Below are 13437 nucleotides of genomic sequence, written 5' to 3' on the forward strand. Positions count from 1 at the left end.
TTTTTTACCTACAGAGTGGTGATAAATAAAGTATTTATCACATAGGGTTGTGCTAATTCATTTATTGATAGAGACAACATACTTGGAAAAATACCCAGCTAATCATAAGTGTTCAAATGGTAGTGTGTGTGTGTGTGTGTGTGTGTGTGTGTGTGTGTGTGTGTATGTGTTAGTGGAAGTTCTCCAGAGAAAATTAAACCATTGTTTTTTATGGGGAGGGGAGTGAATCATGAAGCTGGAGTCCAGGGAAGTCAAAGAGTAGTTCCAATCTGAAAGCCTGTGTTCAGGTTTGGGTCTAGATGTCCTTGAAAGCCCCATGTGGCCACGGGGGGCTTTTTCAGAGGTAGCTGAATCGAGAGTGTGTGATACTGGGATTAAGGGTGTGTGATTACTAAATCAGTCCAGGGCTTGGCTTGGCACTGTCCTCATCCTGGTAGCCTGGAGACAATATAGGGGACAGGCAGAGGCTTTTCTTCTCCTTTTTTTGCACGCTTTTGCTGTCTCCTGCCTGTCATGAGCTGTTTCTTTTCTTCAGTGCCCCTCTACCAAGCCACCCTGCTTTGGAGCCAGCTGATCATGGACTATAACCTCTATAAATTGTGAGCTAAATAAATTTTTCCTCCCATAACTTGTGGGAATTGGGTATTTTGTCTCAGCAATGAGAAAGTAACTAACACAGCCTGTAGGCTCGACAGACAGGAACAGCTGATGTTTCAGTCCAGGTCCAAAGGCAGGAAAAAGTCAGCATCCCTGCTGGAAGTTATTCAGGAAGAATGTTTTCTTCCTCGTGTGAAGGTCAATATTTTCATATTCTTTGGGCCTCCACACATTAGAGAAGGTAAATCTTTACTCATTCCAACAATTTAAATGTTTATCTCATCTAAAACTACCCACAGAGAAACACCCAAAATCAAGTTTGAACAATGTTGGGGAGCTCATGGCCGGGTCAAGTTGACACATGAAGATGTATCTGGGATCTAATTTATTTCACATCATGTATATGATATGTTATTATTGTACGAACTACTTAACTTAGCATTCAAGATCATTCAATGTATCATATATGTGTTCAACTCAGATTGGATAACTACAAGAAATGTACAAGTCAAATACCAACTCTCATGTAGAAATGGAAACACATCTTGGAGCTGTTCTTTCTGCACTTAAGTCATGGTTCTATTATTAATAGCTTCATGCTTTTGGTTTTCAGTTGCCTTATATATAAAATGATAAAAACAATAACTACCCGTGGGAGAATGCAATATTGATTATGCCCCAAAGCAGGCTGTAAAGAGTTAACCCCACAATTGGCTTATGTATAGAAGTGAGTTTGGCTGAAGCCTACATGCTGAGGTCAGAGTAACTCCCACCCAAATTCAGTTTCCATAGTTAAAACCTTCCTACTAGAAGGATGGTGTTCTCATAACAACCATATATTTTGTCTGTTCTTTTCCTAATTCGAGAATGCTTTGTCTTGCCCTTCATGAACCTTGCTTACATTAATTTCCATAGAAACTGTAACTGTGCATTCTTGCAGGTGGTCCTGCCCTTGCATGTAGCTTGCCTTTTCTCAAATGATTACCAATAAAAATTAGTGGCTTGGACTGGCCAGTGTCTTTGTCAGTTGACTGGCATTGGTTGGAAAAATATCTAGCTAATCATAAATGTTCAAATAGTAGTGTGTGTGTGTGTGTGTGTGTGTGTGTGTGTGTGTGTGTTAGTGGAAGTTCTCCAGAGAAAACAAAACTTGTTTTTAAGGGAAGGGTGAGTGAATCAGGAAGTTGGAGACCAGGGAAGCCAAAAAGTAGTTCCAGTCTGAAAGCCTGTGTTCAGGTTTGGGTCTAGTTGTTCCTCCAAAGCCTCATGTGGTCATAGGTGGGGCTTTTTCAGAGGTAGCTGAATCTAGACTCTCCACTTTCTGTCTCTCTTGGTTGTATCTTCTAGTTGTGTTCCTCGGGCTTGAGTCGTACATTGGGCAGGACATTGGAACCATTCCAGAGGTTTCCAGTAATGTTTCAGGGGTTCCCAGCAACTATCCCATCAGGTTTCTGAGAAGGTTTGGCCAGATAACATCTAATGTATGACTGTCACCTAACAAGTACTCAAAAGTACATGTAAAGCATAGCCCTTCTCTCCCTTATTATCATTTTGTTGTAATATTTTAGACCTGAGACCCTGTTTCCCATCTCAACGGACTATGCTTTGCTACTTTAAAATTTCATTAACTTTATTTATAATGTAGTCTAAAGCGGTAGCTTTTAAAATATATGATTCATTACTGATCATCCAGTTTTAAGATTTTGAAGATGTTCTTGACCCAGGCGTGTGTAGCATTGATCACCATCATCATCATCTTCTGCTTCATCTTTATCATTTCATTATTGATCATTTGCAGGAGCAACAATGTTGCAGACACCAATCACCCCGTGACTGTGTGTGCATGGATAAGGAATGAAGCGGCATTTCCCATATATTCAAAGACAGCAAGATAATATAACAATTTAGACAATGGACTCAGTATCTGAGTTTACGGCTCTTTTAGTTTTATTCAGAGCTAACTGGTATATCATAGCCAGGTCCGGTTTTTCATTAGTTTAAATAGAGGAGAGTGGTGGAGAATTGAATGACTGCAGGTCACTCACAGATTTGCCACGATAAATGCTGCGGAACCTGTGCTGTTGTCGTCAGTGCCATATGTGGGTGTTCAGTGGAGATACATTTTCCACAAAACGGCGTCTTCTATCACAGTTCTGTTGATTGGAATGCGATGGTTTATTTGTCGCAACCATTTTATGAATCACTTTGTTTTTGAAGTTATAGCAGAGCCAATGAGCATAAGAATGTGTATTGAAGTTCATAGACTTCGCATGCACAAATAGTTAAGTAACATAATGATAAGGTTGGAGTTCGTGAAACTTGTTTTCCTTTAACAAGAGATAATATCTGAGTCAAACTTGCATAAGCACCAGATGACCCCAGTACTTATTCTGTAGATCTCTGTGTGAGAACAGCTTGTTAGTGTGTAGATTTGGATGTATGTGCTCTCATAAGCATCATGGCAATGTATCGAAGCTCCACACATCAAAGTTAATCTGCAGTGCGTGCAGGCATCAGTCCAGCTTGTACAGTCTATGGCAGTGAGTGCTGCACTCTATTTTTAGTAGTAATTTATTTGGTATGCAGATTGAGCTCCTTCGTGGGAACCACAAAATGACTCACGTCCTGAGCTTCCCAGATCTCCCCCTGAAAGCCTCCCCATGAGGAAGCATGATCATGACCTCAGAACAGTTGGTAATGGCCTGCTTCTCCCCGCTTTCTACATTTGCATGAATTCTCTTGAATAAATAATGAGTAAGTTCTTTTTCCCCTACCCCAACAGCTAAGTTTCATAATTAGAAGTTGCTACTTCTTTTAATACATTCAATTATCTGCTGATTCAAGCATCTTTAGGTCAAATGTGTTAGAAAACAGCTAATTATACCCTTTCCCAGGGGTAAGAAAAATCTTTAAATTTAATTAAAAGACCTTAACTCAACTCCTTCACATTAGGGTCTACTTCCCAATGTTTTTATTTTTTACAGGGTGACTAAAAGAGCAAAACTCCATTTTAAAATTAGGAGTATGTATTACTTGATTTTTCTTTTTTAAGATAAAAATATTTTTGGTTGAAAAATAATTTGATCATTAATTTCATTCTCTGAAACATAACTGTGCCTTTATTCTTAAAGCACAGATAATTGAGAAAATTTGCTTTCCAGCTTTAGTCTTTTATTTTCCATATCCTCTGCCAATGAAGTGTTGTAACCATACCATTTCTCTGTCTCAGTATTCCCTTTGACATAGTAATTGACAAATAAGCAGAGGTAGCAGGATAACATCTAAAAAGAAGAGAGAAAAATGTTGAGCATCACATCTGAGATGTGTAGGGTTCAAATATACAGGACATTCTGACTTTTACGAGAAAAAGCCACAAGAATATTTTTCTACGTCTCTACTCTGCATTGGAGTATTGGAGTTGAGAAAGCTATTGTACTTTAATATCTGTCAGGACGGCATGAAAACCAAGGCATGTGCTTTTTCTTTAGTTTCATGAGTTTTACTTATCTTTATTTTTTACTTAGAACAAAACTTGTTTTTTATTAAAATTGGACTTGACGCAAAAAGAGAAATCTGGATATGGAAAAGAATGAGGCAATCTGTAGAGAAACAGCCATCTAACAAGCTTAGGTGAAGTTTCTTCTTCCCCGCCGTTCTCTCTGTCCTTCCCTTCCTGCCTCCGTCTTGCTTTTGTTTTTCTCTTTTCTACTCTCCTCTCTCTTTCACTTCTTTCTTGATGTTTGACCAAGCACTTCTAGGCAATGGTGCAACAAACTGACACCTTAGGAAGCCTGTGGCTGAGCCACACCTAGTCCACATTCCTTCCTTCCCATGGAATCAGTCACTGGAAGATAATCAATGGCACTTACTGTTCCTACCCGTTCAGTAATGAGGCAAACAGGCACCACTGGTAATTATTGGACAGAGATATGACATCAGGAAAGTGATCTTTTTTGGAAGATTCATCTATCAATATTGGGTAGAAAGAATTGGAAGGTAGACACAGTAGGGCTTGTAGTTCTTGGGCTGATTGTGTTGAGTGTTTCAAGCAATGGGAAGGACCTCACATTGGGAGACATGCAGGAAGAACTAACCAATGACAGACTGATCACCTGAACTGAAGACTAGAGAGGAATCACAGATTGTTTTAGTCTTAAAGCATGAATGACTAAGGACAATGGATATATTGTAAATGTGAGTTGGGTAAAGGGTGGTTTCAGCTTTAGGCATTCTGCCATTCTTTTCTTTTGGTATGGGGATTGAACTCAGGTCCTTGTGCTTGTGAGGCGGGTGGTGGAACCACTGAGCTAAATCCCTGGCCCCCGCCATTCTTGTTATGAAACTGTTTCTAGGTCGAAATGTAAAAATAAAGGGGAAATTTAAAGATGTTTGTAAAATCGAGCAAAGCACACACAGCACCTCACAGGCTTCTTGGCGTCTCGGAACCTCTTGATAGGTTGGTCACCCCTTAATTTCTCAGACAGTGCCCACAGTTTGGTTGATCTGTGTCTGTATGACTGGAAGCCGTACCCTGCTAATATGCTGTTTTCAATTCCTGTCTGGATCCTGGTACCTAGAGGACCTTTAGTAAATTTAGAGGCTTTATTAACTAAGGGTTTGGGAGTGCACGTTAGGAGGATGAAAATACATGGGTAAGAAACGGTAAATGTCACAGAGAAGCCAAGAAGAAAGGGGAGTACAGTGGTCAGGGGAGCTGCAGAGTTGTGGAGAGTGGAGAGAAGCTGGAGACCTTACTTTTTATCTTACTGGAGTGTGGCTTAAATCAAGCAATTCCCTAAGCTTTTACAATTCAGATGTATTTTATAATATTAGTCTCTGCAGATCATCAGAATTCGAAATCGTGGAGATGAGACCCCATATGTCAGCAGTGCAATTTTATGAAATAAAATACATGCAATGGCCAATAATATATGCTTAAATTAAAAAATTATTACAATGAAAGACACATCACCATTAATTCTTCTCAAAATCCTTCGCAGTTCTGCTCATCCTTTTCTTATTGCCACTTTCTGAAGCAGTTCTGGAAATTTTCTTTCTCATCTTTAGTTTGCTGTTATGGCTGCCCCCATGTTCAGAATGGATTCAAAATTTTATCTTTCATAGTCATTTTGACTTTGGAGAGGAGCCAGATCTCGTGAGTAGGTGGATGCGAACACACTGTGATGTTTTCAGGAGGCTTCCTTTCTACGGGATGGCCGTCAGTCGCAACTTTCACTGTATTTTTGATCACACCTCATAGCCATTCTCAACAGAGGACGCCCAGAACTGTTCCAGAAAGTGCCAAGAAGGACGGGACGAGTTTCTTTGAAACAAGGGGGAGTATTTTGAGTGGAATTAGTGGAAAAGCATATTTTACCGCAACAAACATTTAAAAATGTACAAACGTTCACTCTGTTTCCTGATCATCCCTTGTATATTTGATCCTGGAGTGGTCACGAAATCCTGCTCCTTTCCCGGGTATGTCACAGAGGGAGCTGAGTTGAAAACTCTTGGCCAAGTCATGTAGCAAAGAGCAGAGAGGGAGTTGAGAACTAGTCAGTGACAGGAGGTTATTCTAACCGTCAACCCAGGGTCAGAAAGCCCGTAATATTACAAGGAGACATGAAACCTAGAGGAATTCGATGTGGGTGATTCACTGCCTCCATCAAAGTCATGAGTGTGTGGGAGCAGGGGACGGAGTCACTTCCTCCCCCGCCTAACCACGCCGTGTACTTTTGTGCCTCCACATGCCTGCCCCTGGAGCTGATACAGAATTCCTGTTCTCCTTTTAACTACCTGTGGAATAGTTGGATGTGAGCACATTTTGAATGGGGGCATTTTAGACAAATCCCCCCAATAAAATGAGGACTGATCATCAAAGAAAATCTCTGTAATATGATTTATAAGACCTAGCATCTGAAGTAAAGCACTGTTCTTCACTCAGCCATATAAGGCCTGTGCCTTTTTTCTTATTTCACCAAAGGCACTTCTCAAATTTGTTGGTGAAGATGGTGTATGAGACAAGTAAGTATGATTAGCTTCAGTTAATCAGCATTGTTTAGTCCATTGCACAAGTCCGTCCCCTTGTTAGTGCTGGTGGAAACATCATTCTTTGTGACCTTGCTGGAGGCAGGCAAGGCTGGAGGCTGAGAACAGAGAGTGATGGATTCATTGCTCTCCCCAGGCAGTGAGCCTGCTTTCTCATTCCCTTAATCACAGAATTTTGAGGATTTTTACCATATTTTTAGGCTACACTTCAAGTTAGTTTGCCATCCAAAAGCTTTCATTATTTGACGCTACTTATTAATCCAACTTTATTCAATTCATTTTCAAGCCCACAGACATTTATGGAGTGATCTGAGTGCGCCAGACTGTTCATTAGGGAGAGAAAAGATGAGATAAACACTTCTTTTTTGTAGGATTCTCTAGACTTGTTTGCATTTAAGGGTAACGTCCTAAGTGGTGTATTAAAGGCACATTCTAGATGTTAACAAAAAACAGAGACAGAAATAACAAACTGCCTGAAAGCATAGGATAAGGTAATGGAGAATTTTTAAATTGAGCTGGATATTGAAAATGAGCAGAAGGGTATCAGGCAGAGAAAGGATGGCAGGGCATTTTGAGGAGCAGCAGGAGGGTGTCAGGTAGCATGGTATTTTCAAAAAATGGAGAGGAGCATCCGAAAGGACTGCGTGGTTATGTGCATGGAGGAGAAAGCAGGAAGAGATGGTTGAAAATGCAGTATAGAACCAGATGATAACAGGCTCTGCTTGCCATGTTAAAGATTATGCAATGATGTGTCTTTTTAAAATTAGCATTTATTAATTTCTTTATATCATTCACTATCGTGTGTGTGTGAGACAAGGAATCATCTAGAATTTTAACTTGGCTGTGTCCTTTGGCTGAAGACCAGCCTTCTATCCAAGCTGAAGTAAGACCCAGGAATTCTCTTATCTAGGTCTCTTACTGCGATCAACTTTGCGTGTCGTTACCATGTGGACTGTGGATTTAGGATTTTGTCTTCTTGGTTTCCTAGGAAGGAAAAAATAGATCAAATGTTGGGTTTTGAGAAGCAATATTTTGTTTTCAAAACACAGGACGTATCAAGATGCATTGAGGAGAACACTTTCCTCCAGCCAGTGTTTCCGCTGTGCTCTATACCACGCCCCACATTAGTTCTTGAGTCCTGATCTCTCCTCTTCTCACGTTGTTCATTTTGACTTCTTAGGTACAGAGCCCTTATTCCTCTTCACTTCCAAGCCCAATTGCATCTCCCCTCTCTGCTTCCAGAGAAAGTTCCAGACTCCTTCCCGTAGTGCATTGGGTCAGATTGTCCAGGAGCAAGTTTGAAGGCAAAGATTCCTGAGCAAGTGCTTTGCTAAATCGTAGTCTCAAGAATAACTGGTGTGAGGGTGCAGAAGGAGCAAGGAAGGAGGAAGAGAATGGACAGGGTTCCAGCCTTGGATTGCTCCTGTAGGGAGTTCTGGGATGTAAACTGCAGCTCAGGTGTGTCCTGTCTCCCTGAAGAGGGGCTGGACTCACTGCTGACTCTTTGGCTGTTACCTTCTCCCAGAGGGAGGTGTTGGTGGTGCCAGCTACTGGGTACTTCTGATTCTCTGTGCCTGTAGGCAAATCTGGTCCAAGAGCCCACGGCCAGTCCTCTGAAGACAGTCGCAGATGGAAGCCATTAGAAAGAAAACACAGACAGGCTGGAGGTTATATACGTCGTAAATGGATAAAAAGCTTCACGGGGATTTGGATGGAGCCATCACAGCATTCTTCCCTTGCGCCAACCAGACTGGTTTGTTCTGTAAAAATTCCCTGGGAGTTATTTTGTTCACCACTTAGAGAGTAAACCTTTGCTTCTTCTGGGTGTCCCCCGGTGCTCAGCCTACTACGGTGCTCATGGATTTAAAAGCACACTGCCCCAGTAGTCCTGGACCTCCAGGAGGACGTCCAAAGCATTTCCCCTGCTTGAGATTCCTCCAAATCCGACAAGCCAGCCAAAGACCAGAAAGATCCTTACACTGTATCAGCTGAAGTTAGTCCCTGTGACCATTTTACTCCTAACAGGAACCCTGAGCTATTCCTCAGGGTCTCTAACGACTCCCAGCAATCAGGAATATGAGAAAATACACCCATCAACCCAAGGGCAAAGCCACAGTGATGCTGACTAATTTACTCAGCTGATGGGAAGCATCTCGGGACCCTTGGTGACCCTAGAGTGCAGTTTGCTGGCAAGGAGCCCATGCAGATGTAATAGCTCCTCCAAGAAACGCACTGGGAACTAGCTCGATAAGCACATTTACAGTGCATAGTAGAAAACCGACTGTCAGCCATGTGAGGAGATCATAGCCATTTTCTTCTTTTATTTATTTCTCTTCTTACAGAGGGATAGCAATCAATGCAGCCTGGGAAGATGCCTAACTAGAGCACTTTTCCACCCAACCTGGTAGGGAATATATATATTTTGTAATCCGAATCCAAATTAGGTGCATTGTACCCATGCATGTATTTCCTCCCATATATGACTATCTTTTCTGAGGGAAGCAAAAGGCTTGGAGAAAACTGGGCTGCCAATGTGTATAATTGTCCCTCCTGTCTGCTGCCAAGATTAAAGGAAAGGCAATAGCTTCATATTTGACAAGTGAACAGCTAAGCAGGGGCCCCTAGGCATTGCTGTTTGGATAGACCAGACCCATCCTGCAGCTCCCTTCACATTCCTCCCCAGCTTGTCTTCCTACCTTGACCTTTTCTAGCCTAGAGATTTGAGATGCTGGGTCTTTAATGCTTGCTGGAGAGTTTTTGGTTGGAATACTGAGAAAGGACTGCTGGAGCAATCTGATGTCCTAGGTGAAATCTGCTTGTTACTCGGCAAATTCAGAAGATAAAGAAATTCTGCTTATAAATGTAAATTCTCAATGTCTTATAATCTGTGCACTCCTCTCTCACTGTCTGTTGCAATCATGCATTCTATTTTCTTTCAGTTCCTTTTTTAACTTGAGAAATGAGAACATCAGAAGCAACTTTCAATATTAAAGGTGTTGGCTTCTAAGTTAGTTTTCCACAGAATACTATGCAGCCATTGCTTTGGCAATTGATAGAGTTTAGAATCTGCATATTTAGTAAAATTTCCCAAAGTTGCCAACAGGGGATCTTAGGGACATGAAACCATAATTAACTATGACAAAGAGAGCAAGGCAGGAAAAAATAAGTAAATCAACGCTGTTTTACTTTTTTAATACAAGCCTACTATCAGGTAGCTAGCTAAGAAAAAATAATGCTACTCTGTGATTCCCAGATGATAGGAGCACAGAGAAGCAGAGAAAGCAAAACCATCTCCAGATAAAAAGAATTTGTTGCCACTTCTTCCGTTATATTCAGGACCTGATGCATGTGAACCTCAGCTACATGGCTGGCTGCTCTGAGATATTACCCCACAGCAAGAGAGGGATCCGGAGGGTCACGCAGCATGTGTTTCTGCTGCTAACTGGCTGATCATTTCCCAGTGCAAGTAAGCAGGTCAGGCTACAGCTACCGCATTCTTCAGCCTTGACACCAGGGCCACTTTGGTTTTAAGCCTGTGGAGCAGGGACAAGTGACTAGAGGAGACAGGGTGGCCAGTTCTCACGAGGAGAGTTCCAAACAGGCCAGTCCTGAAGAAAATGCTCTCAAGTTCACCCGCAGGGTGGCCCAAGTTTTGTTGGCCCGCCGTTGCCATTTCTCTTCTTTATTTGCTCAGTCTTGCTCTTGCTTTCTCTCTCATATGCTGGTCCCTCATAAATGTTTTGCTTTCCAAATTCCGTGTCAGCATCTACTTCTGGAAAACCTAACCTACGACACCTTAGGTAAATCAGCATGTAAAGTTTTCCTTCTGAATCAACTGCTCTAGGAGCTGCTGATGTATAGGTAGGGGCTGAAAGAGATTTGCCCATGTGGGAAGATTAGCTGTACTTGGTTTGAAGCCTTCTGTTCAAGCAAGAAAATTGTGATTTCTAAGATTTGCCTAAGCCAGGTCGTCTGTGTATCAATTTTACAAAATGATGGGATGAGTCAAGGTTTCCTCAACTTTATAGCTAATGTGTAGATTAAATTCTGATACAATGAATTGCTGAGAATATACAGTTAACCCATGAGCATGAATTATGTCTACTTACAAAAGTAAGAGCTAGTTTAAAAAAAAAAAAAGTCTAGTAACTTTCCCAAAAGCACATGGCTTCATTCTCAAACCCTACAGACTTTACTTGAAATTCTCTTGGGTCTTACTTTTCACTCCAGAGGTATCCAGATTTTCCAAAGAAAATGGAGATACACTCGGTCCACTGCATCATAGAAAATGGAGTTGCCCTACTTTCCCCCAAATCTTGTAAGATAAAACATTTCTTAAACCCTGAAGGGAGTTTAGATAAAGGTGACAAATATCCCCCATCAGGTGCTGCTCACCCTTGCCTTTCAGAACAGCGTGATGGGATTTGTCACAGAGCAAAGCAAATCAGGATGAAGATGTCCATGGTGGTGGTGATGGCTCATCTAAGCCACCTGAGAGAAGCCTTGGAGGTGACACCTGGGATTGGATTTGTGGCACGAGTTTGAGAAAAGGGATTAAAAATGAAACAGAACACAGCTGCTCTCAGCTCAGGGAGTAGCATTTGACAAAGTAGTCAGGTAGGAGAGTTCAAGGCACATTCACAGTACTGCAGGAAGCGCTTTCTTAATATGAATGGGAAAAGCTCTAGGAAAAAATGTCCAAGTGTTACAAATAAATATTTTCTCTTTCCTAAACCACTGCATGGAGACATATTTACAGTAATACTGCACAGATTTTACAAAGGAGATAAAGAAACTGGGAGAACCCATCTTCTGCCACCTACACCTTATTATCCTTTTGATCTTGGAGGATCTGTCTCCAAAGGCAGTTTATTCACACCTATGCAATATGTCACAGCAGTGAAGAAGCAAGGCTCCGGGTTCAGGGGACCCTAATTTATTAGCTACCAAACTCTGATCGAGTTACTTAACTTTCCTCAAAGTCAACTTCCTTGTGTGTAAAATGGAGGGGATGTTTCCATAATTCTTGACATTATGATGAAGATTGAGATGCAGCCGATGAAGGGCTCGAGAAAGTGCTGGTAGATGCGAATCACCTCAAAATTAGCTCCGGTTTTGTTGTTGCACCATTATCTGTGTGCTACCTTTCAGGTGTCAGAGAGTAGATAGGCATAAGAGGATAGGCTTCTTTTGAGTCTCTCTGCGTGTGATCGCCTGGACTTTTCCATTTCCTCCCCTGATTCAGGGTAAATGCAGACCAGGTTTAAGCACATGCCACGATTGTGGAGCTAATAGAAAATCCATTCTCCTGTGCCGTCAAATCACTGCGTTTTACGTGTGTGTTTAACACTGCCAAATCCAGAATGAAGGTTAATGTTCATGGCAGAGAAGAATCATTAGCAAATTTATGAATTTGCATTTCACTTAGCTTTACTGACAAAAATGGTCCATGGAAGTATAGCTAATTAATTTTTGTTAGTGACAACGACACCAAATATATTTGTGACATAGGACAGGCATTTGCACTGTCGTCTAGACTAGGTCCTCTGCTGCTTACTGAGAATCAGGAAGCGTACTGTGTGGAAAATGAGGGTGAAGGCTTCACACTGTTCCTAAAGTGAATTCTGTAAACTCCTGGCTTTTGGAAACCACTAAGCATTCTCATAGAAAAATGGGCCCTCTAGCCTCTGAGATTCAGGAACTACAGATTCTAACAAAGTTGAGCAGGATTCCTGCTATAAAACTTCCCAGAAAGTACAGCATATAATTTTGTGTCATAGATTTCCGAGAGGGACTAATCTGTGCTGTCCAGTAGACAGGTCATAGGAGCCATATGTGTCTAAAATTTTTCCACAAGACCCACGAAAAAGTGAAGAGGTTTATTTACTTGAATAGTGTCTTTATTAATGTATCAAAAATGTTCTCACCTATAATCAATATACAAATATTGAGATACTCTACATTTTTATCCTACGTTCAGAATCCAGAGTCTATTTTAAACTGGCAGCGCATTTCAATTTTGACCAGCCAAGTGCTAGACGGCTACCCACAGTGAGTGGCTACCCATGGGGATAGAGCAAGGCTGGGTGACCAGAGGCAAGGGAAAAGCACGGACACAGAAGATGCTGCCAAGGTCTTCAGTCTGAGCCAAAAGGAAGCCCATGTCATGACTCCTGTGGATATTACCTGTGCACCGCACAAGCGTGCACACCCACCTTCATCAGGAGCAGACTGACATTCAATGAGATTGCCTATGCGCTTGCAGGTGGAGAATGGGATTGAAACTCTAGTGAGAAATAGGGTTGAGTGAGTGTTACCAGAACAGGGGCCTGATGAGCGCAAGAACAGGTGTGTGGGGAGACTGCCGCTCCCACACAAGGACACTCACACCAGGGCTGTGGGAGGATAGTGATTCCCTCTCCATTTATTCATTATCCCAACTGAAGGGACTCTTAGAAACAAAGCAGTTCAGATCTTAGAACACCTTGCACATTCTGAGTCATTCCTAGATATTGGAGATGAAATCCAATAGTGCCAGAAAGGAATTCTTAGATTTTCATCCTAAACAGAAGTGGGCCTGAATCGACTGGGATTTCTTTGTTTTCATCTTGAGCAGACACAGCTCCAGATATTTCTCCACCACTCTGTAGCCTCTTAGTGACTGCCTTGCCAAGGTATTGTATCCTGCTGGCCCAAATGAGTTCACTGGCAACGAGCCAGTGAATCGAAGGGTCTTGGACCCGAGAGGCCCCAGGCAGACTTGTGCCCTCCACACTTTCCCCCAGACAGGGA

Source organism: Fukomys damarensis, unplaced genomic scaffold, assembly GCF_012274545.1.
Source record: "Fukomys damarensis isolate Sample0158 unplaced genomic scaffold, DMR_v1.0_HiC HiC_scaffold_17, whole genome shotgun sequence".
NCBI lineage: Eukaryota > Metazoa > Chordata > Mammalia > Rodentia > Bathyergidae > Fukomys > Fukomys damarensis.